This window comes from Lagenorhynchus albirostris, chromosome X, assembly GCF_949774975.1.
Source record: "Lagenorhynchus albirostris chromosome X, mLagAlb1.1, whole genome shotgun sequence".
NCBI lineage: Eukaryota > Metazoa > Chordata > Mammalia > Artiodactyla > Delphinidae > Lagenorhynchus > Lagenorhynchus albirostris.
Window position 1 is genome coordinate 129,689,010 of NC_083116.1, and position 25,391 is coordinate 129,714,400.

General features: G+C 38.9%; 1 non-coding gene across 1 annotated transcript; it reads left to right on the forward strand.

Annotated features, from left to right (window-relative positions):
* Positions 1-4,885: 4,885 nt before the first annotated feature.
* On the forward strand, positions 4,886-5,019 carry LOC132514150 (small nucleolar RNA SNORA70). Its single transcript, XR_009538642.1, has one exon. It is a non-coding gene; the product is annotated as a small nucleolar RNA SNORA70 (small nucleolar RNA).
* Positions 5,020-25,391: the final 20,372 nt, after the last annotated feature.

Below are 25,391 nucleotides of genomic sequence, written 5' to 3' on the forward strand. Positions count from 1 at the left end.
AAGTTTTTACTGTCGCAAAAAAACATAACTTATAATTTCAAATTTTAACCAGTTTAAAGTATACAATTTTTTACCTTTTTGTTGATTTTTTTTTTTTTTTTTTTTTTTTTTGCGGTACGCGGGCCTCTCACCGTTGTGGCCTCTCCCGTTGTGGAGCACAGGCTCCGGACGCGCAGGCTCAGCGGCCACGGCTCACGGGCCCAGCCGCTCCACGGCATGTGGGATCCTCCCAGACCGGGGCACGAACCCGTATCCCCTGCATCGGCAGGCGGACTCTCGACCACTGCGCCACCAGGGAAGCCCCCTTTTTGTTGATTTTTATTGAGATATAATTTACATATATAACATTGTGTACATTTAAGGTGTCCAGTGGGTTAATTTGACACATTTGTATATTGCTTTACGATCACCACCGTGGCTTTAGCGAATGCCTCTGTCCCTTTACATAATTATTATTATGTTTTTTGTAGTCAGAAGGTTTAAGATCTAGTCTCTTAGGAATTTTGAAGTATATAATACACTACTGTTGACTGTAATCTCTGTGCTGTGCATTAGCTCTCCAGAATTTATGCATCTTCTGTTTGTAAGTTTGTATCACTAAACAGCATCTCCACCTACTCCATACCCTCCCAGTCTCTGGGAACCACCATTCTACTCGGAATCTACGAGTTCAGCTTTTTTAGATTCAACACATAAGTGAGATCATATAGTATTTAGCCTTGCCCTTCTGTGTCTGGCTTGTCTCACTTAGCATAATGCTCTGAAGGTCCATCCATGTTGTCTCAAAAGGCAAGGTTTCCTTCTTTTTATGGTGAATAATATTCTGCTATGTATATTTACCACATCATTTAAAAAAAATTGTATTGGAGTATAGTTGACGTATAATATTGTGTTACTTTTTGCTGTACAGCAAAGTGAATCAGTTATACATATATCCAGTCTTTTTAGGTTCTTTTTGATATAGGTCATTACAGAGTATTGAGTAGAGTTCCCTGTGCTATACAGTAGGTCCTTATTAGTTATCTATCTATATACAGTAGTGTATATATGTCAGTCCCAATCTCCCAGTTTATGCTTCCCCTGCTTTCCCCCCTGGTAACCATACATTTATTTTCTACTTCTGTGACTCTATATTTGTACCATTTTTTAAGATTCCACATATAAGCAATATATGATATTTGTCATTCTCTGACTTACTTCACTCAGTATGACCATCTCTGAGTCCATCCATGTTGCTGCAAGTGGCATTATTGCATTCTTTTTTATCACTGAGCAATATTCCATTATGTATATGGACCACATCTTCTTTATCCACTCATCTGTCGATGGGCATTTAGGTTGCTCCCATGTCCTGGCTACTGTAAATAGTGCTGCTATGAACACTGGGGTGCATGTATCTTTTCGAATTTCAGTTTTCTCTCGTATATGCCCAGGACTGGGATTGCTGGGGCATATAGTAGTTGTATTTTTAGTTTTTTAAGGAACCTCCGTACTGTTCTCCATAGTGGCTGCACCAATTTACATTCCCACTAACAGTGTAGGAGGGCTCCCTTTTCTCCACAACCTCTCCAGCATTTATTGTTTGTAGATTTTTTGATGATGGCCATTCTGACCAGTGTGAGGTGGTACCTCATTGTAGTTTTGATTTGCATTTCCTCTAATGGTTAGTGATGTTGAGCATCTTTTCATTTGCTTTTTAGCCATCTGTATGTCTTCTTTGGAGAAATGTCTATTTAGGTCTTCTGCCCATTTTTTGATTGGGTTGTTTTTGTTGATACTGCGCTGCATGATACTGAGATGTCTTAGGCATTAAATAATCCTTTGTTTGTATATTTTGGAGATTAATCCCTTGGTTGCTTCATTTGCAAATGTTTTCTCCCTTTCTGAGGGTTTTTGTGTGTTTTTTTTCATTTTGTTTATGGTTTCCTTTGCTATGCAAAGGCTTATAAATTAAGTTTACCGGTATTGTAGTGAGCATCAGGTCTTCATCCCTTTCTGTGTTTGAACATTCCATTGGACGGATGGACCACATTTTGTTTATCTCTTCATCTGCTGATGTACATTTGCACTGCCTCCACCTTTCACTCTTATGAACACTAATTCTCTGATCATCCATGTAGATGTATTTGCTTAAATACTTGTTTGCAGTTTTCTGGGGTCCGTATACCTAGACCTGGAATTGCTAGGTCTCTTCTACCGAGTTTTGCACATTATATTTTTTATTTCAACAGACATAAATATGATTTCCGCAAGCTCACATGACCTCACACTTTGAATGCCATTCTTTCTCATTATCCAATGACTGCTCCTTTGCTCCTTTAAAATGATCATTTTATCCTGCACACAATAGATAGAGAAGAGCGTATGTGAAAATATAAGCAAAGTGTATTTTGATGTGGAGGTTTATTTGGCATTATCAATCTATTCCAATCACAAATTGCTGTTATAGCCAGGCCACGTTAAAAATTCCCTTAAATAGATGAGGGACAGCACATTAAAAATGACCCAGGAATTTAAAACCAAGTTGAAACTGAAGTCTATGCCACACACGTGCTATTCATGGCAAGTATCACTTTACTGTCTTTCTAACAAGTATTAGGAGTCTTCAGACGTCTGCATGCGATGTGTCCTTTCTGTAATGCTGAAAGTATGGCAAGATTGAACTGTTTGTGGGTTAACATATTTATTTAAATGTCTACAAGTTTAACTTAGGGTATCTTTTTTGTTGCCCTATTAAAAAACATTAACTCAGTACAAAGATCTAGAAAAGATGTTCACTGAACTATAGTTGAAAGTCACAGCCTGTGTATCAATGAAAATTCCAGGTTCCAATTTTTTTTAAAAAGAGAAACTCCTCAGGGATAAATGAAGATGGAGAGCATGTCTCTAAGCCCCTGCAGAAAGCCCTCCCCTTCAGACTCGCAGATCTGTCTTCCATGCAGGAGATCCTAAATTAGGGAACAGGACAGTTGAAGGAGCCCAGACTGGTCCGTGTTCTGTGTTTTTCTGTTGTCTGCATTTGTTTGCATAGCACAGGGAAGCAGCAGGATGGTATAATTACCCCCATCTTTCTTGGAACAAATTAATCTGCACTCACCTGCAGGGAGTCAATGAAGCAGAAAAGACCCCAGTGGAGAAATATTTCTTTTGTGCAGCAAAGCTCAAACCTAGTTTAAACCTTGAAACGCCAACGTATAATTTATCTCACTGTTCTCTGACTATCAGCAATTAAGGTAACAGGTAAAAATAGGACATTGGAAGGGGTTTCTAAACACTTGGTGGAGGCTGGCTCGTGTTTGCTCTGTTTAAATGTATCACCCACACCTGACTGCCGGTTTGGAGACAGCGGACTTCTCATCAATTCCCATTTTCTTCCACAAGATTTGGAGCTCATGGTTGATAGAAAATAACCAGCGTGTTGCATTTTTTTCCCCCTTTGTAGATTTTTTTTCTTCCGTTATTTTACGAGGAAGTTTCACTTTCCTTTATTTTTCTCATAAAAATGAGTGCACTTGGATGGGATTTGTAATGCCAGATGTATTTCGAACTAAATGAAAATGAAAACAAAACACATTACGATGTGGGATATGCAGGAAAAGAAACAGAAAGATTGGTCTTGGGATGCTTGCGTTAGTGAAAAAAAAGTCTCAGAGAAAATATCTAAGCTTCCACTTTAAAAGCCAGAAAAAATAAGAGCAAATTAAGTCTAAAATAAGTGGAAGGAAAGAAATAATAAAGAGCAGAACAAAAATCAATGAGAGACAAAACTGTTAAACAGTGGGTGAAACCGATTAAATCCAGAGCTGTTCCTTTGGAAAGTTCAGTAAAATTGTTTAATTTCTAGCCATCTAGTCAGGAGGAAGAAAAGAGGTGAGACACAAATAGATAAAAGAGGGGCACTGCTAAGGGCTTCATAAATACTGATGTAATAATTAGTGACTCTTATGAACAGGTTAATACCGATACATCTGGCAACTTAAAGAATCAGTGAACAAATTATATAAAAGATGCAAATTCCTAAAACTAACACAAGAAAAAAAATAACATGTAGTCCTGTGTATATTTAACAAATATAATTTGCAGTGAAATAGTTTCCAAAGAAAACTTGAAACAAAAATGGCTTATTAGGCGACTCCTAAAAAAAAAAAAAAAGATTTATGGAATAAAACTACTGAATACAGGCAAAATCGTCTAGAAAATAGAATGTGAGAAAATGCTTTCTAAGTCATTTTAGGAGGCTAGTAGAATCAGAACCTAAAGAAGTCATTATAATAAAAAGAAACTACAGACGAATAAATCTAGTAAATCTAGGTGTAAAAATCCTTAACAAAATAATAGAATAGTAGAATCTACTGATGTATAAAAACTATCATACATCTTGCCCAAGTTGGGTTTAAGCATAGGAATGTATGGTTGGTTTCACACTCAGTAACCCATCAGGATAAGTCAACATTCATAGAATAAAAATGAGATTCCAAGTGAAAAGAATAATAACAATTTGCTAAGAGTAACTGAAATAGAAAAGGCAGTTGACAAAACTGAAATATAAAAGCTAAACGTAGAGTTTTTCTGTAAGAAATTATAAGACAATTGGTGACCTTCCGTTAGGTGAAGATCTTGTAGGTAGGACACAAAACACATAGACCTTAAAGGAAAACTATAAGTTGTGTTTCATTAATATTTAAAATTTCCATTTTTAAAAACTTCAGAGTGTGATATTAATCCACAAATTGGGAGAAAGAATTTACAAAATAAAGGGTTTCTTTTTAAAAATTTTTTTCAGCGGACTATAGAAAGAACACTCAGAAATGAACAAGAAGATCAGCACAAAATGATTTAAATGGCCGAACAGTTTAAGCAGACATTTTATCCAATAAATTTGCAAATAACCCAGTTAAGCCGACTGTGCTGTTTTCCCCACGGGGACCCAATGTCCAGTAGCTGCAAACAACAGCCTCCTCGGTAGTGTATGCAGCCTGTCGCCTGTATGGGTTGCCCTAAGGGACCTTGGATTCAGCCCTTGCCCGTGCACATTCATGACTGGCCTGCTGTCGCCAGTCGAGACTCCAGACAGGTATGCGTGGTGCCTTTGGAAAGCCCCAGGGCACAGTGGCCAGGGTCCACAGGGGCCAAGCCATAATGTCCACTGGCACCAAGCTGCAGAACGAGGAACGTGTGATTGAGGCCAAGTTCAAGGTCCCTGGCCACTAGAAGATCCACATCCCCAAGAAATGGGGATTTACTAAGTTTAATGCGGATGAATTTGAAAACATGGTGGCAGAAAAGCGGCTCATCCTGGTTGGCTGTGAGGTTACATACATCCCCAGTTGTGTCCCTCTGGCCAAATGGTGGGCCCCGCACTCATGAGAGCCTTGGCACTGTGCCCTCCTTACTCATGCCCACCAAGAAATCCTACTTTCTTGTCAAAAAAAAAAAAAAAAGAAGAATGCAAAAAACCAATAAACACCTAAAGTATAATCAATATCACTAGTCATTAGGAAAGCAAATTAAAACTACAAGTTACTGCTGCACATACACTAGGGGGGCTAAAATGAAAAAGGCGGATGATACCAAGTGTTGGTGATGATGTGAATCACCTGGAAGAATTCTCCATGTGGGTGGAAAAGTAATATTGGAAAGCCACTTTGGACAGCGATTTCACTTTTTTTTTTGCGGTACGCGGGCCCCTCACTGCTGCGACCCCTTCCGCTGCGGAGCACAGGCTCCGGACGCGCAGGCCCAGCGGCCATGGCCCACGGGCCCAGCCGCTCCTTGGCATGTGGGATCTTCCCGGACCGGGGCACGAACCCGCGTCCCCTGCATCGGCAGGCGGACCCCCAACCACTGCACCACCAGGGAAGACCCGATTTCACTTTTTTTTTAATAAAATTAAATATACGCTCGACATAAAATCATCCTGCAATGCCTCTCCAGGTATTTCTCCAAGAAAATTAAAGACCCTTTTACTCACGGCCAGTACGGCATCGTCTGTGCCTTTTTAACTCATAACAAACAAAAACGGGAAACAACCCAAGTGTCTGTCCCCCGGTCAATGGATGGTCCTGTTTCCGCAAGATGAATCACTTCTCTCCAATAAAAGAAAAAAACAACAAACTACAAAGATTCACAATAGGAATGAGTCTCAAAAACATTGACCTCAGTGAAAGAAGCCAGGCAGAAAAAGGAGACTCATTTCGATGAATTTCTCAAGAAAAATGAGTGACTTGGAGAAACCTAGGAGCCATCGTGGGGAAGGATGGGGTGGGAGGCTCACTGCAGTGGGACACCTGGGAATGTGGAGGGGATTGAAAGGGTCCCCATCTTGGTTGTGATGACTTTCACATGTTTACGTATATTTCTCAGAATCTCTCAAGTTCTATGGTTTCTCACTGAAGTTTTAGTAGGGATTTTATTGTACATCAGTCGTTGATTAATGAAGATGGTTTAAACAAATTTCAGAAGAAGACAGCACAGATCGGGGAGGGGGTGTCTATGAACAGTCTCACTTTGAACAGCCTCCTTGGAGGGAAATCCCACTTGCTTCTGTGTGGGAAGGGTGGTATCCCGAAAGCTTCCTGGATTCTAGCTGCGCTGTGAGGCCACCACGGGGGATTGCCAGCTGAGAGGATGAAGAGCAAAATCGAGTGGAAAGGGCTTCCCTGGTGGCGCAGTGGTTGGGAGTCCGCCTGCCGATGCAGGGGACGCGGGTTCGTGCCCCGGTCCGGGGAGATCCCACGTGCCGCGGAGCGGCTGGGCCCGTGAGCCATGGCCGCTGAGCCTGCGCGTCCGGAGGCTGTGCTCCGCAACGGGAGAGGCCACGGCAGTGAGAGGCCCGCGTACCACACACAAAAAAAAAAAAAAAAAAAAAAAAAAATCGAGTGGAAAGCTGCATGTCTATCAAACCCAACCCCAAATTTATACATTTATTCCCCAAACCAACTCCATTTTCTAACTGGAAAAAAAGTGTGTTCTATCTTTATGGCAAGTTTGACCTTAGAGTTTTCATCTCCCCCTTTGTCTTAAGCTATAATGGATTTTTTTTTTTTACTATAGTCAGGAATCTTCACTGAACCATTTCTCTGTATACTTGAAAAGGAAGAAGAGGTGTGGGGGGGGGAATGTTAGCTTGTGCGCCATGTATATAGAAGCATTCTCTTTACATTGAACTAAATAGCTCTTAAAAATTAAGCCTGATTAGCCAATAATATTTTTAAAAAAGAATTAGATTACTTCACAAGGTGTAAAGATGATTGGCAGCTTCAGGGAAATTGCTTCCTCTGGGATTTGATCAACACGATGAGAAATAGAAACCTAAAATCATTAGGGGGTCACGGCTTTTTCAGTTCTTTTCAAACGTGTAAGTGCGGTAAAGAAATTAAGCATTGAAGCATGGTTTTAAAACTCAGAATGAATGCACTGCAGTCAAATTCCAATTCTAGCCTTCATTTTCATTTTGATTACTGAACAACCCACGTCAAATCAGTGAATTTGGTAAATAATAATAATAATGGTCATAGTAATAATAGACATCAGGGCCTTTTGGGAATTAAAGCTGAGCTGTGTCATCTATCTTCTCATTTGTTTCGGACTTAAAAAATAAGATTGACCTTAAGTGAACTCATGAAATGTGCTGTATGGTCATTAAGTCAAACTTGGTTGAAGCGTGTGGCATCGATACATTAACTTTTATGGATAAAAGAGTCCTTCAGATCTTACTCATTTCTTTAACAGATTGTTCACTGTAAATTAAGTGTTGGTCAGGTGGTCTGAAAGGTCATGGATGCTAAGAGATGTCTGTGTGCCCCGGTTAGACCACAACAAAGAAGTAAGATAGGCTCTTTTTTTTTTTTTTCCCCGAAAGCTCAACTGTCATTCAAAGAAAGAAAACTTAAATGATGGCTTAAGGTAGATAGCAGTGAACAGGAGGATTGCAAAAGGAGAATATATTGCATCTTGCTTGTTTAAGTTTGCAAAGAAAAAAAAAGGCTAGCCAAGAAGCGGAAGGAGGTAACTCCAACACACGTTGGCTGTGGGAGTAAAAAGGCTCTTTTATACACGCCTTATATCGAAGAGAAAAGGAATTCCGAGCCCCACCCTTGCGCAAAAAAAACCCCAGGAAGAATATTAAATCAGCATCCATCCTCAAATGCCAGCTATCGAATGCGGTCTCCCCTGTGCAGATGAAGTGGTAAGATTTATGAGAAAGTTGGTCCTCCATTAGAAGAAATGTATTATCAAACAAATGTAAATTTGGAAGTGAGAACAGAGTATAAAACTCCAACTCATGATTTCTGAGTCAGAGTTTTGTCTGTGTGCTTCCATGGGAACAGAATTCTTTGCGGGGCACCTGTCATCTCAGGATGGAAACCCCACATCCCATCTTTCTTGCTGTGAGCTGAGGTCCTGGGACTCGGTTCTCAGGGGGTAACCTGAAATGCTGTGGGGCAATTTGCATGCAATGCTTCCTAAAACAGAAAGCGTGTTCCTTCTTTGTTTTTCCTGGTGAAAAAGTTTCCCAACCCATGCCCTAGTGGATAGCAAATGCTTATGGGAAAGGAAAGTAGTATATACTTTTCTCTCTGTTTTCCTAGCATAGCCTGAAAGAATGTGCATATAAGCTAAGCACTCAATAAAATAAAATTATAATGTTCCACTTTGTAATTAAATTCTTCCTATGACAAGATTACTTCGACCTTCATATCCCACCCCTCTAGGTGGACACAAAGCATGGAGCTGATATCCCTGTGCTATGCGGCTGCTTCCCACTAGCTATCTATTTTACATTTGGTAGTGTATATATGTCCATGCCACTGTCTCACTTCATCCCAGCTTACCCTTCACCCTCCCCGTGTCCTCAAGTCCATTCTCTATGTCTGCGTCTTAATTCCTGTCCTGCCCCTAGGTTCTTCAGAACTTTTTTTTTTTTAGATTCCATATATACGTGTTAGCATACGGTATTTGTTTTTCTCTTTCTGACTTACTTCACTCAGTATGACAGACTCTAGGTCCATCCACCTCACTATAAATAACAATTTCATTTCCTTTTATGGCTGAGTAGTATTCCATTGTATATATGTGCCACTTCTTCTTTATCCATTCATCTGTCGATGGACACTTAGGTTGCTTCCATATCCTGGCTATTGTAAATAGAGCTGCAGTGAACATTGTGGTACATGACTCTTTTTGAATTATGGTTTTCTCAGGGTATATAACCAGCAGTAGGATTGCTGGGTCATGTGGTAGTACTATTTTTAGCTTTTTAAGAAACCTCCATACTGTTTTCCATACTGGTTGTATCAGTTTACATTCCTACCAACAGTGCAGGAAGGTTCCCTTTTCACCACACCCTTTCCATCATTTATTATTACTAGCTTTTTTGGATAATGGCCGTTCTGACCAGCGTGAGGTGATACCTCATTATAGTTCTCATTTGCATTTCTCTAATAATTAGTGATGTTGAGCATCTTTTCACGTGCCTCTTGGCCATCTGTATGTCTTCCTTGGTGAAATGTCTATTTAGATCTTCTGCCCATTTTTTAACGGGATTGTTCATTTTTTTTTGATATTGAGCTCTATGAGCTGTTTTTATATTTTAGAGATTAATCCTTTGTTGTTTCATTTGCAAATATTTTCTTCCATTCTGAGGGTTGTCTTTTTGATGGTTTCCTTTGCTGTGCAAAAGCTTTTAAGTTTAATTTAGTCCCATTTGTTTATTTTTGTTTTTATTTCCGTTACCCTAGGAGGTGGATCAAAAAAGATCTTGCTGTCGTTTATTTGAAAGAATGTTTTTCCTATGTTTTCCTCTAAGAGTTTTATAGTGTCTGGTCTTACATTTAGGTCTTTAATCCATTTTGAGTTTATTTTTGTGTATGGTGTTAGGGAGTGTTCTAATTTCACTCTTTTACATGTAGCTGTCCAGTTTTTCCAGCACCACTTATTGAAGAGACTGTCTTTTCTCCATTGTATGTTCTTGCCTCCTTTATCAAAGGTAAGGTGACCATAGGCGCGTGGGTTTGTCTCTGGGCTTTCTGTCCTGTTCCATTGATCTGTATTTCTGTTTTTGTTCCAGTATCATACTGTCTTGCTTACTGTAGCTTTGTAGTATAGTCTGAAGTCAGGGAGCCTGATTCCTCCAGCTCTGTTTTTCTTTCTCAAGATTGCTTTGGCTATTTGGGGGGTCTTTTGTGTTCCATACAAATTGTGAAATTTTTTCGAGTTCTGTGAAAAATGCCATTGATAGTTTGATAGGGATTGCACTGAATCTGTAGATTGCTTTGGGTGGTATAGTCATTTTCACAATGTTGATTCTTCCAGTCCAAGAACATGGTATATTTCTCCATCTGTTTATGTCATCTTTGATTTTTTTCATCAGTGTTTTATAGTATTCTGAGTACAAGTCTTTTCACCTCCTTAGGCAGGTTTATTCCTTAGTATTTTATTCTTTTTGTTGCAGTGATAAATGCGAGTGTTTCTTTAATTTCTCTTTCTGATTTTTCGTTGTTGGTGGATAGGAATGCCAGAGATTTCTGTGCTTTAATTTTGTATCCTGCAACCTTAACAAATTCACTGATTAGTTCTAGTAGTTTTCTGGTGACATCTTTAGGATTTTCTATGTATGGTATCATGTCATCAGCAAAGCAGTGACAGGTTTACTTCTTGTTTTCCAGTTTGGGTTCCATTTATTTCTTTATCTTCTCTGATTGCTGTGGCTAAAACTTCCAAAACTATGTCGAATAATAGTGGTGAGAGTGGGCAACCTTGTCTTGTTCCTGATCTTATTGGAAATGGTTTCAGTTTTTCACCATTGAGAACGATGTTGGCTGTGGGTTTGTCATATATGGCCTTTATTATGTTGAGATAGGTTCTCTCTATGCCCGCTTTCTGGAGAGTTTTTATCATAAATGGATGTTGAATTTTGTCAAAAGCTTTTTCTGCATCTATTGAGATCATATGGTTTTTATTCCTTAATTTGTTAATGTGGTGTATTGCATTGATTGTTTTGTGTGTATTTGAAGAATCCTTGCATCCCTGGGATAAATCCCACTTGATCATGGTGTATGATCCTTTTAATGTGTTGTTGGATTCTGTTTGCTAGTATTTTGTTCAGGATTTTTGCATCTATGTTCATCAGTGATATAGTTTATAATTTTCTTTTTTGGGGATATCTTTTTCTGGTTTTGGTATCTGGGTGATGGTGGCTTTGTAGAATGAATTTGGGAGTGTTTCTCCCTGTGCAGTTTTTTGGAAGAGTTTGAGAACGATTGGTGTTAGCTCTTTTCTAAATGTTTGTTAGAATTCGCCTGTGAAGCCATCTGGTCCTGGACTTTTGTTTGTTGGAAGATTTTTAATTACAGTTTCAATTTCATTACTTGTGATAGGTCTGTTTATATTTTCTAATTCTTCCTGGTTCAGTCTTGGAAAATTGTACCTTTTGAGGAATATGTAAATTCTTTCATGGTTGTCCATTTTATTGGCATACAGTTGTTTGTAGTAGCCTCTTATAATCTTTTGTATTTATGCTGTGTCAGTTGTGATTTCTCCATTTTGATTTCTAATTTTATTGATTTGTGTCTTCTCCCTTTTTTTCTTGGTGAGTCTGGCTAAGGGTTTATAACTTCTGTTTATCTTCTCAAAGAACCAGCTTTTAGTTTTATTCATCTTTGCTGTTGTTTTCTTCCTCTCTGTTTCATTTATTTCTCCTCTGATCTTTATGATTTCTTTTCTTCTACTGACTTTGGGTTTTCTTTGTTCTTCTTTCTCTAGTTGTTTCAAGTGTAGGGTGAGATTGTTTATTTGAGACTTTTCTTGTTTCTTGAGGTGAGATTGAGTTGCTATGAACTTTCCTCTTAGAACTGTTTTTGCTGTGTCCCCCAGGTTTTGGGTTGTCGTGTTTTCATTGTCATTTGTTGCTTTGTTTTTTTAAATTTCTTCTTTAATTTCTTCAGTGATCTCTTAGTTATTTAGTAGCACACTGTTTAGTCTCAATGTATTTGTGTCTTTTACAGGTTTTTTCCTGTAATTGATTTCCAGTCTCATAGCGTTGCGGTCAGAAAAGATGCTTGATACGATTTCAATTTTCTTAAATTTTCCAAGGCTTGATCTGTGACCCAAGATGTGATCTATCCTGGAGAATTTTCCATCTGCACTTGCAAAGAAAGTGTATTCTACCACTATTGAGTGCAGTGTTCTATAAATAACAATTAGATCCATCTGGTCTATTGTGTCATTTAAAACTTGTGTTTCCTTATTTATTTCTGTTTGGACGATCTGTCCATTGGTGTAAGTGAGGTGTTAAAGTCCCCTGCTATGAATGTGTTACTGTCGATTTCTCCTTTCATGGTTGCTAGCATTGGCTTTATGTATTTGGATGCTCCTATGTTGGGTGCATAAACATTTATAATTGTTGTATCTTCTTGGATTGATCCTTTGATCATTATGTAGTGTCCCTCCTTATCTCTTGTAACAGTCTTTATTTTAAAGACTGTTTTATCTGATACAAGTATAGCTACTCCAGCTTTCTTTTGATTTCCATTTGCATGGAATATCTTTTTCCATCCCCTCACTTTCAGTCTGTATGTGTCCCTATGTCTGAAGTGGGTCTCCCGTAGACAGCATATATATGGGTCTTGTGTTTGTGTCCATTCAGCCAATCTGTGTCTTTTGGTGGGAGTATTTAGTCCATTTACATTCCAGGTTATTATCGATATGTACGTTCCTATTACCATTTTCTTAATTGTTTTGGGTTTGTTATTGTAGGTCTTTCCCTTCTCTTGTGTTTCCTGCCTAGAGAAGTTCCTTAAGCATTTGTTGTAAAGCTGGCTTGGTGATGCTGAGTCCTCTTAGCTTTTGCTTGTCTGTAAAGCTTTTGATTTCTCCATCGCATCTGAATGAGATCCTTGCTGGGTAGAGTAATCTTCAATGTAGGTTTTTCTCTTTCATCACTTTAAGTATATCCTGCCACTCCCTTCTGGCCTGCAGTTTCCACTGAAAAATCAGCTGATAACCTCATGGGGATCCGTTTTTAAAGGTAAAGGATACCATTACAGAATGTTTCCGTACCTGTCCTACAAAAATGAAAGCTTTGAATGTGTTACTTGAAAGTGAAGTGGTTCTCACGTGCCTACTTGTATAGAAGTTCTAGGCACAGTTGAAGTCATATTAGAAAGCAGTGACGGGTTAAAGAAGATAAATGAACATTGTTAATTTTTGATGAGAAATAAAAGAAATAAATGAATACATGTTACCATACTCACAGACTTAATATGGAAAGAACTTTTAGATACGGTCAGTGTACTTTTAAGGAAGGCACATTTAAATAACTATGGAGGAATCTATTCAGTTCACTTAAATAGTCTTTGTTGAAGGTGAGAATAATTGAAGGTTTTTTAAAATATATTTTGTCTGAATTCTTAGATAACTGAAAGGAGAAAATTTTACTAACTTTTAATGAATAAGTTAATTAACATGTGTTGAATTACATATAAATATAGAAATGGGTCTTGGGACTATAAAGGGATGATTAATAGTTTTGCAGCATTCTGCTACACACATTATGCCATGTTTTTATCAAATTATTTGCTTAGATTCATTATATTTTGTTTAAATTTCACAGGGTAAAGACACACTCTTGTAGTTGTAATGATAGGTACAATCTCTCAACCACTTGGCAGAAACAGAAACAAAGTAATCTAAGGGTGTTACATATGAAACCATAGGGAAATAGAAAAGAACACAGGATAATAGGGGTTCCCGGTGGTCCAGTCGTTAAGACTCCAAGCTTCCAGTGCCGGGGATCCGAGTTCAATCCCTGGTCAGGCAACTAGATCCCACAAGCCAAGCGGTGTGGCAAAAAAGTAAATAAATATGTAGATAAATAAAAGAAAACAGAATATTAAGAGGAATAAGCAGGCAAATAAGTACAGCAAAGTCTTTTTTCCTCCAAACACTGAACACAGAAGGAGAAATAGCATAAAAATTTATATTTGTGAATTTAGGTACACTTGTATAATGTTAACCACCCTTCTGAGATGTATTTGTGAGCGTGAAATAAAATGGAAATACTTAGCACCACTCCCGGTTTTTAAAATCCCAGTATATTGTCAAAATTGCCACTACTTTTTGTTTGCAATTGTTTCTTTACTGCTATAATAAAATGAGTAATATATGAACTCATAATAAGAGACAGATACTTGGCCATTTCTGTTGTAAGTTTCTATTGCTAGACACAAATTCCAACCAGCATCTAAACGTATTACTTTCTGAATTCATTACAAATTCTGGCAAAGCGCAATAAAAAGACATTGTAGGACCCATTTTGTCATATCAGCACTTTATACCATTGGCCTTATTTTTAAGTTCTTCAGTTTACATATTTAACTCTTTTCATGAAAACGTTACTTGATCATAGTAAAAATCATCATCCATGTGCCCATCATTTCAGCAGCTGAGGTTACAAAATATCCTAGTCTCTTGTGTGGAGTTTGAAATAAACCACCTGATCCTTGGTGTGCAATTACTGTCATGTGACCACTGTTCCAATTGGCATAATTGGAGGCAAAGGACCCTACTTTACTCACTATAGCCCTTGAACTCTTAACAGATGTAAAAAGTGAAACTGTATGTGTGTAATAGCAAGCCTCCAGGTTAGGGGCCAATGACCCTTGCCTCCTGCCCCCCCCTTTTTTTTCATGTCCCAGTGCAGTGCCCTCTGTACATTTATTGGGGTTCGTTTGTGTGATCAGTACAGTAAGGCAGAGGTGATGAGTGTCACTCCTAAAATTGGATTATAGAAAACATTGCAATTTGGAGATGGCAGAAGAAAGAGGATTTGTAAACCTGAGGTCAGATTTATAGAAATACTCCCTCTCAACAACGGAAAGAAAACAAAGATTGAAAATAAATGAATAAACAGGGCCTCAGGAATCCCTACGAAAATATCAAATTTTTTGGAAAGGATGGAGTAGAAATGGCAGTAGAGTTCGTCATTTTGTGAAAGACGTGTATTAATCGTTCAAGAAATGTAATGAATCCCTAATAGGACTGAGGAAAAGGAAACATTAGACTGTTAAGGTCCAAAGATAAAATTAAAAAACAACAACAAAAACTGTCAAACAGAGGGAAATGACGTGTTATATACAGCTGACGTGGGTGGAGTGTAGACTGAGCCTGAAAGTTTTCAAAGTTTTCTGTATTTGTTACTTTTCTATGTTTGCTTAGAATTGCTTTCTGCTGTTCTAGGTTATAACTTTATTAAAGGCAGGTAGACAGAGAGAGAGAGAGAGAGAGAGAGAGAGAGAGAGAGAGAGAGAGAGAGAGAGAGAGAGAGAGGAGGGGAGGGGAGGGGAGGGGAGGGAGATAGGTAGATGGATATCCTGTGTGACTCATTTAGTTTTTCTGACTGCTTCATCGTAGCAGAACCCAATTAAACACACACATACAAATAAGGTATGAGTGATCTTTATGGACATCCAAATATTCTCAGCATCACTAGCTAATTTAAAGGACCATGGGGGTGCTATCAACGCCACCTCACAGCTCATGTTTAAAGTTAAAAAGACAAAGATCCTCAAGAATTTGGAGCAACTAGAGCTCTCGTACCATGAGTGTATTATGGTAGGACCACACTGGAAAACTTTTTCTTATAACGTGAAATACACTTGTCTTACAATCCTGCAATTTCAGTCTTTCAAATTTACTCCACGTCAGCGAACATACATTCACACAAAGACACGTAGGTGACTTTTCATAGCAGAGTTCATGCAAAATCGCCCCCAAAGAGGGAAAAAAACGCATTCCCCATCAACTGGGGAGGAGAGAGATGGATCATGGTGTGGCCACAAGATGGAATACTCCGTGATAACACAAAGCAAACTAAGGACGCACACACAGTGTGGATGAATCCCGAAAGCGTTGTGCTGAGTGAAATAAGCCAGACACAAAGGCAACATGGCATTTTACGTTATGATCAAGTCGGTTTGTCAGTGATTCCATTTCTACTACATTCTACAAGAAACCACAGTGATGAAAACACAGCAGTTGTTGTCAGAGGCTAGGGCTTGGGGAGGGTTGTGTGCAAGAGCCCACAAAGCAATGTTTGGGGGTAAAGCAGTGTTCTCTACCTACATTGTGGTTCTGAATCGATTTGCTGAAAGCTCCCACACTGTACTTTTAAAAGAGATTGAACTTCGTGTGCACTAAAATCTTGGTAAGTTTTATCTTCAGGAAAATCATTTTCATTGTTAGTGTCGGAATGCCAGTGTAGACCACTTAACAACTAATTATCTTTATGTAGTAGTGGGCTTTTGAATGAGATGCTTCAAAAGAAATTTTCCCAGAATTACTCATGATTCTTTGGTACCAGTTTTCATGTAAACTGTGCAGTAAGCTTCCTCAACGTGTGGCATCTTTGAATTCAAGATTTCCATTTTCCAACTCAGAATACTTTTCAAAATTTATTTCACCTTTTGGCTGTGTTGGGTCTTCGTTGTTGCGCGCGGGCTTTCTCTAGTTATGACGCGCGGGGACTACTCTTGGTTGTGGTTCGCGGGCTTCTCACTGCGGTGGCTTCTCTTGTCGCAGGGCATGGGCTCTAGGCGCGCGGGCTCAGTAGTTGTGGCTCGCGGGCTCTAGAGCGCAGGCTCAGTAGCTGTACTGCACGGGCGTAGTTGCTCCGCGGCATGTGGGATCTTCCTGGACCAGGGCTCGAACCCATGTCCCCTGCATTGACGGGCAGACCCTTGACCACTGCTCCACCAGGGAAGCCCTCCAGCTCAGAATATTGAGGACATCTCAAGAGTTTACATGCTTAGTTCGGATTCCCTTCAACCCCCCTCACCTGTCTCCCGCTTTTTCCCTTTTTTGCAGTTTCAAGAGACTTTGGGATTTAAATAACCCCTGATTGATAAAAGAGTTTGTTGACTGCACATTATACAATGCCTTAGGCCAGCCTCACCATATGGGAAAAATTAAAACAGTAACTTGAAATTCCCATCACTTCCAAGCAGCACTTGGGTTATTTAAAGAGCATTATTTGCTTAGTTATAATTCTAAACAACTGTCGTCAAAGCTGTATGTGGAGAATAAAATGTCATGAAACGGTACAAAATCATCTGTGGCTTTACCGTAGCCCGTTTTCCTCAGGGAAATGGGTTTGGCCCAGTGAATGTGTCTGTTGATTTCAGTGTCAGTTTTGGAGAATAGCATTGTCCGTATAGGAATTTTTGCTAGAATCTCGTAAATAGAGCAAGTCACGTACCAACAATTTGACTTTTAACAACCATATTGGTCAGAGTTCTCCAGAGAAATAGAATATTTATCTATCTATCTACCTCTCTGTCTATATTTATACATATATATAAACACAGATTTATTTTATTTTAAGGAGTTTGCTAACATGATTGTGGACATTGACACATCTGAAATCTGGATAGACCAGCAGGCCAGAGACCCAACAGTTAATGTTTCAGCTCAAGTCTGAGGTCTGTCTGGAGGCAGACTTCCCTTTCCTGCAGGGAACCACAGTCTTTTTTCTCTTACGACCTTCATCTGATTAGAGGCGGCCCACCCACATTATTGAGGGCAGTCTGCTTCACTCAGAGTCTTCTGATTTAAATCTCAGTCTCATCTTTAAAAGAATACATTCACAGCAACTTCTAAGCTAGTGTTTAGCCAAATATCTGAGTACTTTGTGGAGACATACAGTTAACTGTCACAAGCACTTTATCATATGTTTGCTGAAATTAATTTATGAATAATCAGAGGTAGTTTTAACAAATGCTGTGAATGGAGATGTGACTTGTCTAACTTTTAATAAGATGGAGACTTTATTATTATTTATCATTGTTCTGCTGACCTCTTAATACTTCCTACTCTGGTCAGAGGTCTTTTAATTATTATAGAGTAGGAGAAAATCAGATACTAGAACCAGCAGAATCTGGAAGCTTGTAGATGGAAATCCACTTGTTTGGTCACTATTTAATCTGGGCTCGTTACTTAGGCCACTTTATAAACATTATTTCATCTAATATTAAAAACATCACACTTAGATAAGGTTCAAAGCATAAGATATATATAGAGGAGGCAAAGTTACAATGGAATGTGCACCACTTCAGTTTTTATTACATGTGTATCAGAAGTTCAAAGCAGACATTCCTTAAAATATTGTCTAGTGTGGCATCAGACTTCCCAGTTATATTAATATTGATTTGTTGCATTTTTTTCCACACACACATCATCATTATAAACAGAGGGAAAATAAATAAATACAAATAAATCAAATCATCATATCATTTAAGCTTCTGCTGTAAAGTAACTGTAAGACAAATAAGTCGATGTAACACACTTTGAACAGTGAATAGCTCATACCTCTGAGCATGGCGCAGTGTAGTTTTTAGTGGTATTCTTTTTTCTTTTTTTTTTTTTTGTGGTATGCGGGCCTCTCACTGTTGTGGCCTCTCCCGTTGCGGATCACAGGCTCCAGACGCGCAGCCTCAGCGGCCATGGCTCACGGGCCCAGCCGCTCCATGGCACGTGGGATCCCCCCGGACCAGGGCACGAACCCGCGTCCCCTGCATCGGCAGGCGGACTCCCAACCACTGTGCCACCAGGGAAGCCCCTAGTGGTGTTCTTTTATAAACATAATTTTTTGAGCTTGGCTGACACTTTTGCTTCCAAAGCTGAGTTTAGTCTTTCAAGCAGTGTACCTGGGTTTACACCTTCCAGGAGGATTCCGGAAATCAGAAAGTCTCTATCATTTTGTGTTCTCATGCTCACTTCTTTAAATCTTAACAGGCCAGAATGCAAACATTTATTACTCAAGGATTATCCTTATTTGCACTTGCGTAGAAATAAATCTCCAATTTTGAGAAGTGTCTGCGTTTCTATTCTGCATTAGATTCCCTGATAAGTAAATATTATTTACTTATATAAGTAAATAATAACTTATATTATTTACTTATCAAATAAGTAAAAATTACTTACTTTTAATTTCGTGTTTTGGGTTGGAGCATTGATGCCAACCTTTTTGTAATCCTAAATTCGCCATTCTGTCATGATTCTGTTTACTTGCAGGTATGTGCAACTACATGCCCCGCTAATGCATCTCTTCCTGTTTGGCCTCTGTATTTATCCTTCCACTTGAAGTTATAGATTTAAATTATCGCCCTTTCACAATACACCTACGTTATTTTAAAACCAGAGCGTTTGCTTTATTAAATAAAAAATTACTGTGGCTGGAAGTGAAGTGTGAAGTAGAATTTTAAAACTAGGTATTGGCCACAATTTCTATATAAATTTGAATTTGCTTAATGAAGTCAGTTGGGTACATATATGTGTTAATAAAATTAAATTCTGAAACAGCACTGGCTTTTTAAAGAAGAAACATATTTTTCTCAAGTGCATTAGTTTCCTTGGGGCTGCAGCAAGATATGACAAGTTGGGTTGCCTGAAACAAAATTCCCTCAGTTCTGGAAACCAGAAGTCTGAAATCAAAATGAGGTCAGAGCTAACCCTAACCGTAATCCTCTGAGACTTTCGGTAGAATCTTTTCTCGCCTGTTCTGTCTCCTGGAGACCGTAGGAAACCCTTGGCATCCCTTGGCCTACAGCTGCGTTACTCCAATCACATAACATTGTCTCTTTCTGAATATCTGTGTCCAGTTTCTCCTTTTTATAAAGACACCACACATACTACTTTTTAAAGTCCCCCCAAAAGGGCTCATCTTAACATGATCACCTCTGCGAAGACCTTATTTCCAAATAAGGTCCCATTCACAGTGCTGGGGGTTAGGATCTCAACATATCTTTATGGAAGACACACTTCAACCCGTAACATCAAGCAGCGGACTTTCATCATATGCCAGATTATTACAGAATCCTAAACTCACATCTTGACATAGGATGACCTTACTCATCAATGACCTTGATGAGCAGCTATTTCGGTAAAATGCACTGTTGCTAAAACAGTCACCCAGTGATTTAACCAAACTCTTGGCACTAAAGCCCGGAAGTGGGCTTTTCGCCTCTTGAGCCTTTCAACAAGTGTGAGCTTGACCACCATGGAAGCGTTGGAATTCTGACTTACTTGGCATATCCTTTGAACAAACTCTTGAGATTTCAAAAAACTGAAGCGTTTTCCCAAGATTAACTTGGTCTTAGCATTTCTTGTCAAAATATCATTTCAGGAGCATGAGAAAGACATTTTTCTTTCTTTTTTTTTTAAATTAATTAATTTATTTATTTTTGGCTGCGTTGGGTCTTCGTTGCTGAGCCCAGGCTTTCTTTAGTTGCCGCGAGCAGGGGCTACTCTTCGTTGCTGTGCGTGGGCTTCGCATTGCGGTGGCTTGTCTTGTTGTGGAGCACGGGCTCTAGGCTCGCGGGCTCAGTAGTTGTGGTTCACAGGCTTAGTTGCTCTGCGGCATGTGAGATCTTCCCGGACCAGGGCTCAAACCCGTGTCCCCTGCATTGGCAGACGGATTTGCAACCACTGCGCCACCAGGGAAGCCCCAAGAAGGACACTTTTCAACTACGTGATAACTCTTTCCTTTTCCTCTCTGTGTTCCCTCTGTTTCAGCAGCTTCCAAAACTGCTGAGTGTAATAGCATCTGCAAGATCAGCGTTCTCCACAGTGGCCCTATGAATATTGTGGACAGAAGAGTCATTTGTTTGCAGGGTACGTCCCCTGCACTGTAGGGTGTTTATAGCAGCATCCCTGCTTCTTCTCACCAGATGCCAGTACGACCCTACCCCTGAGCTGTGACCACACGAAGTGGTCAAATCCCTAAGTGTACATTGACATGAATGGATAAAGATGTGGTTCATATCTATAATGGAGTATTACTCAGCCATAAAAAAATGAATGAAATAATGCCATTTGCAGCAATGTGGATGGACCTAGAGATTATCATACTGTGTGAAGTGAGACAGAGAAAGACAAATATCATAGAATATCACTTATATGTGAAATCTAAAAAAAAGAAAATGATACAAATGAACTTATTTACAAAACAGGTACAGACTCACAGACATAGAAAACAAACTACGGCTACCAAAGTGGAAAGCGGAGGAGGGATAAATTAGGAGTTTGGGATTAACATATACACACTACTATATAAAATAGATAAACAGCAAGGACCTACCTACTGTATAGCACAGGGAAGTATACTCAATATTTTTGAATGACCTATAAGGGAAAAGAATCTGAAAAAATATAAATATGTATGTATAACTGAACGACTTTTCTGTACACCTGAAACTCGCACAACATTGTAAATCAACTATACGTTAGTTAAAAATAAAAATATAAACAAATAAAATTGTAGAAATAAATAAAATTGTATAAAAAATAATGTTTGATCCAGAAGCACTATGATAGATGCTCCGTCAGCTCTATCTTCCAAAATGGACAGCAGGGATTGTGGCCATTAATAAGTACTTAAAACTACTTACTGAATTCGTAAGAGTTGCAGATATTCATGAAACTCCTCTTATGTGCTATACACTTTTCTAAGCACTTTTAAAAATCAATGTTTATTTCATTGAAGTAGAGTTGATTTACAATGTTGTGTTCGTTTCTGCTGTAGAGCAAAGTGATTCAGTTATACATATATATGCATTCTTTTTTCAATATTCTTTTCCATTATGGTTATCATAGGCCATTGAATATAGTTGTCTGTCAGCACTTGTTTAAATACACTGTTTCGTTTTGTCTTCAGAGTAGTGATGGAATGGAAGGCTAATTTCCATTTAGGGGGTTGAGAAGACAAGCCAGACCTCTGTTTTCATTTTCTGTGTTGCCGACCTTCTTTCCAGGCTTGGTTTTCCAGTTCCCGCTTACTGGTCCCAGAGCTCCATCTGAGCCCGTCGCGTTAGCTTTGGGGACTGCACATCGGCACTTCCTAAAGAGCAGGTGACAATGATGTTTCTATGGCTTGTGTGGGAGAAGCAGGGGAGGCATGCGCTGGACCCAGTTCTTTCAGTCTATGATTCTCTTCTTAGAATGGAGGCAATGTGAGAGATGCATTAACTTTTTCAGGCCATTAAGGAATTTTATGGCAAATGACGGCAATGGCATCCCTAAACGGTCACCCGGTGGCCTCATGCAGTTTAATGCAGCTTCCAAAATAACCTTCTCCACGGGCACCGCTCTTACGGCCCAATGGAATGAGGGTACCCGAATCTCCCTCTTATTGTGGGCTGGGTCACGTCCCACACAGAGGCAGATGGGGAGCTGGGGGTCCAGCAGGGAGATGAGTCTGCCACAGACAGACAGAGACAGACAGAGGACACTTCTCTCTCCCCTGGGTCACAGCATCACTGCCCATCTAACCACTCTGGCCATGCACACGCTGTGTTCTCCTGGGCAGGAGGGGATGTTAGAATACAAGTATGCATGCACTCACCAAACCCGGTAGCGTCATGAAATCCTCATGAACAATGAGACGATGCCCCTTTGGCACTGGGAAGACATCGGGCGCTCTGACTACCTAAAAGATGTATTTCAGAAACGATAAACAGAGTAGTGTCCTTATGTGGCCCTTCCCCGATACGGGTGCTCCCAAAGATAGCCCCCTCCCCTCCCTAATCCTTTTTTGGCTTTGAAATTGTTCCCTTCCCTCTCACCAGTAATTGCTTGATCAGCACATTTGCTTTTCTTATGCGAGGCTCGGAGTTAAAAGTCAGTTTAACTCCTGTTAAACAGCACTGCACTGTTTTGTTTTGTTTTTTTACCCATTTTCTTTCAAGTGGGTGGACACAATCCTGCAAAGACATCGGCGTGCAGGATTCTTCTAGGCTGCCTCCGTCTTGACCTCCTCAGGTAGACACTAACTGGAGTTTTCACACAAAAGCATTGTTTTCCCTGTTTTTACATTGTATAAAATTGGAAACTTACCAGCTATGCTTTTTTGGTACGTGAACTCTTTCAGTATGTTTGTAAGATTCATCCATGTTGTTTTACACCGTTGGATATAAAATACAGAATTCCACTCTATGAATTTACTACTATTTTTTTCACTCTAATACTGATGGGATTATCTGTTTTCCTCGGTGTCTGACTTTTTCCTGGGACGTGGCTCTTCTGAACGCGTCCTGCTAAGCACATTCTTAGGGATGCTTCCTGGTAAATGGCTGTATGTCTAGAGGTGAGGTACTAAAGGGTGGGACTGCTAGATCACAATGTGTAAGAAAAGATTTTACAAGTGGCTGCACCATATTACTCTTCTCTAGTTGTGTAAGAAACTGTCAGTTTATCTACAACCTCTTTGACATTTGGTACTTCCTGCCATTTTATGCCTAGTCTTTCAGTAAGAGTACATTAGCATCACTTTGTTTTAAATTCCGTTATCTTGATGACAAGTCATGTGGAGAACCTGTTCATACATGTTTGTTGGCATTTGAGTTTCCACATTTACGTTGGAATGTTTATCTTTTCCTGGAGTTTTAATAGCAGGGATAGATGGATAGATAGATGAAAGCTGAGTGATGTTTTATAGGTAGATAAATAGATAAATAGATGATAGATGGATAGGTAGATAACAGAATGATAGAAAGAAAGAAAGAAAGAAAAATCCTTTGTTGGACATATCTGTTAAACATATTTTCCCACTTAGTGGGTTGCACTTTCACTCTTGTAATGGTGTCTTTGATAAATGGAAGAGCTTAATTTTATTTTAGTGCAATTTATGAGAGCTTCCCACCGTGGTTATCATTATTATGCCCTATTTAAGGAATTTTGTCCAGTCTCATGAAGATATTTCCTGTTTTCTCCTAAAACCATCATTATTTTATATTGTGCATTTGGATATACAGTACAAGTAGAATGAATTTATATAAAAGCTGTTGAATAAAGGTGCGTATTCCCCCCACAGGGTATCCTGCTGAACTAGCCCATTTATTTTAAAGACCGCATTCCTTTTTGCAGTTTGCTGTGAACGTAGTCATAGATCTGGTGTCATAGGTGGTATCTGTTCTATTTCATCAATTAGTTTATATTTGTGGCAATAAAACACCATTTAATTGTAGTAACTTAGAGATAGCTGGTAGCGTATATCTTTTAGTACTGTGCTGAAGTTTCAAGATATCTTAGGTATGCATCTTCCTTTATATTTCCATATGAGTTTTGCAGTCAGTTTACCAGTATGTATTTAATAAACTTGGGATTTTTTTTAATAGTTTAGGCTAACTCATTTATAAGTTTGGGGAGGAATATCCCAATTCGTGAACAGGATAAATTTCTCCATTAATTTAGATTCTTTTCTCACAATGGTGTTTTGCAGTTTAGAATGTAAATGGCTAGTATATCTCAGATTTATTTTCAAATATTTCCTATTTTGATGTTTTGACAGATTGTTTCGTCATTAAATTTGGTTTACTGTCATACAGAAATTGATGTTTTTATATTGCTTTGTGTCCAGACACATTGCTAGATTAGCTTATTATTTCTCATGGTATATCTATAGATTCTGTCAAATTTTCTCTGTAGCTGATCATGGCTTCTATGAATAATATATTTCATTTAAAATAATGTATATATATAATTCATTCTGAGTTATAATATATATATATATATATATATATATATATATATATATATATATATATATACAGTCAAAATTTGCTTTACAACATTCAAGTTAAAAAAAAAAAACTCCAGTACAGGACTTCCCGGGTGGTGCAGTGGTTAAGGATCTCCCTGCTAATGCAGGGAACATGGGTTCGAGCCCTGGTCTGGGAAGATCCCACATGCCGCGGAGCAACTAAGCCCGTGTGCCACAACTCCTGGCCCACTTGCCTAGACCCCGTGCTCTGAAACAAGAGAAGCCACCACAATGAGAAGCCCGCGCACCGCAACAAAGAGCAGCCCCCGCTCGCCGCAACTAGAGAAAGCTCACACGCAGCAACAAAGACCCAACGCAGCCAAAAATAAAATAAATTAAAAAAAAAAACACTCCAGTACAGTGAGAAATAGAAATAATAAAATTATGCTAGCAGATATCCTTGTCCCATTTCATATATTTATGGAAAACCTATAAGGAATTATTGAGAATAATTTTAGCTGTACAGATATTGGAAATACCCTTTGATGAGAAAGGTTTCTTATATTCACAGTTAAAAGAGTTTTATTAGAAATCAATGATGATATCATCAAGCGTTTTATCTTCATCTCTTAAGAATATTATATATTTTTTCGTCTATTATGTGGAGAATTATATTGAGGATTTTAAAGTGTTAAATCAGCTATGCATTCCTCAAACAAATCCTTCTTAAACAAGATGCAAAAAAACCCAAAAAACAAGATGCATTGCTCCTTGTATATGCCCCTGGATTTAGTTTTCTAATATTTTACCTATAATATTTGTCTCCCTGCATGAAGGAAATTTATTTAATGCAATTTTC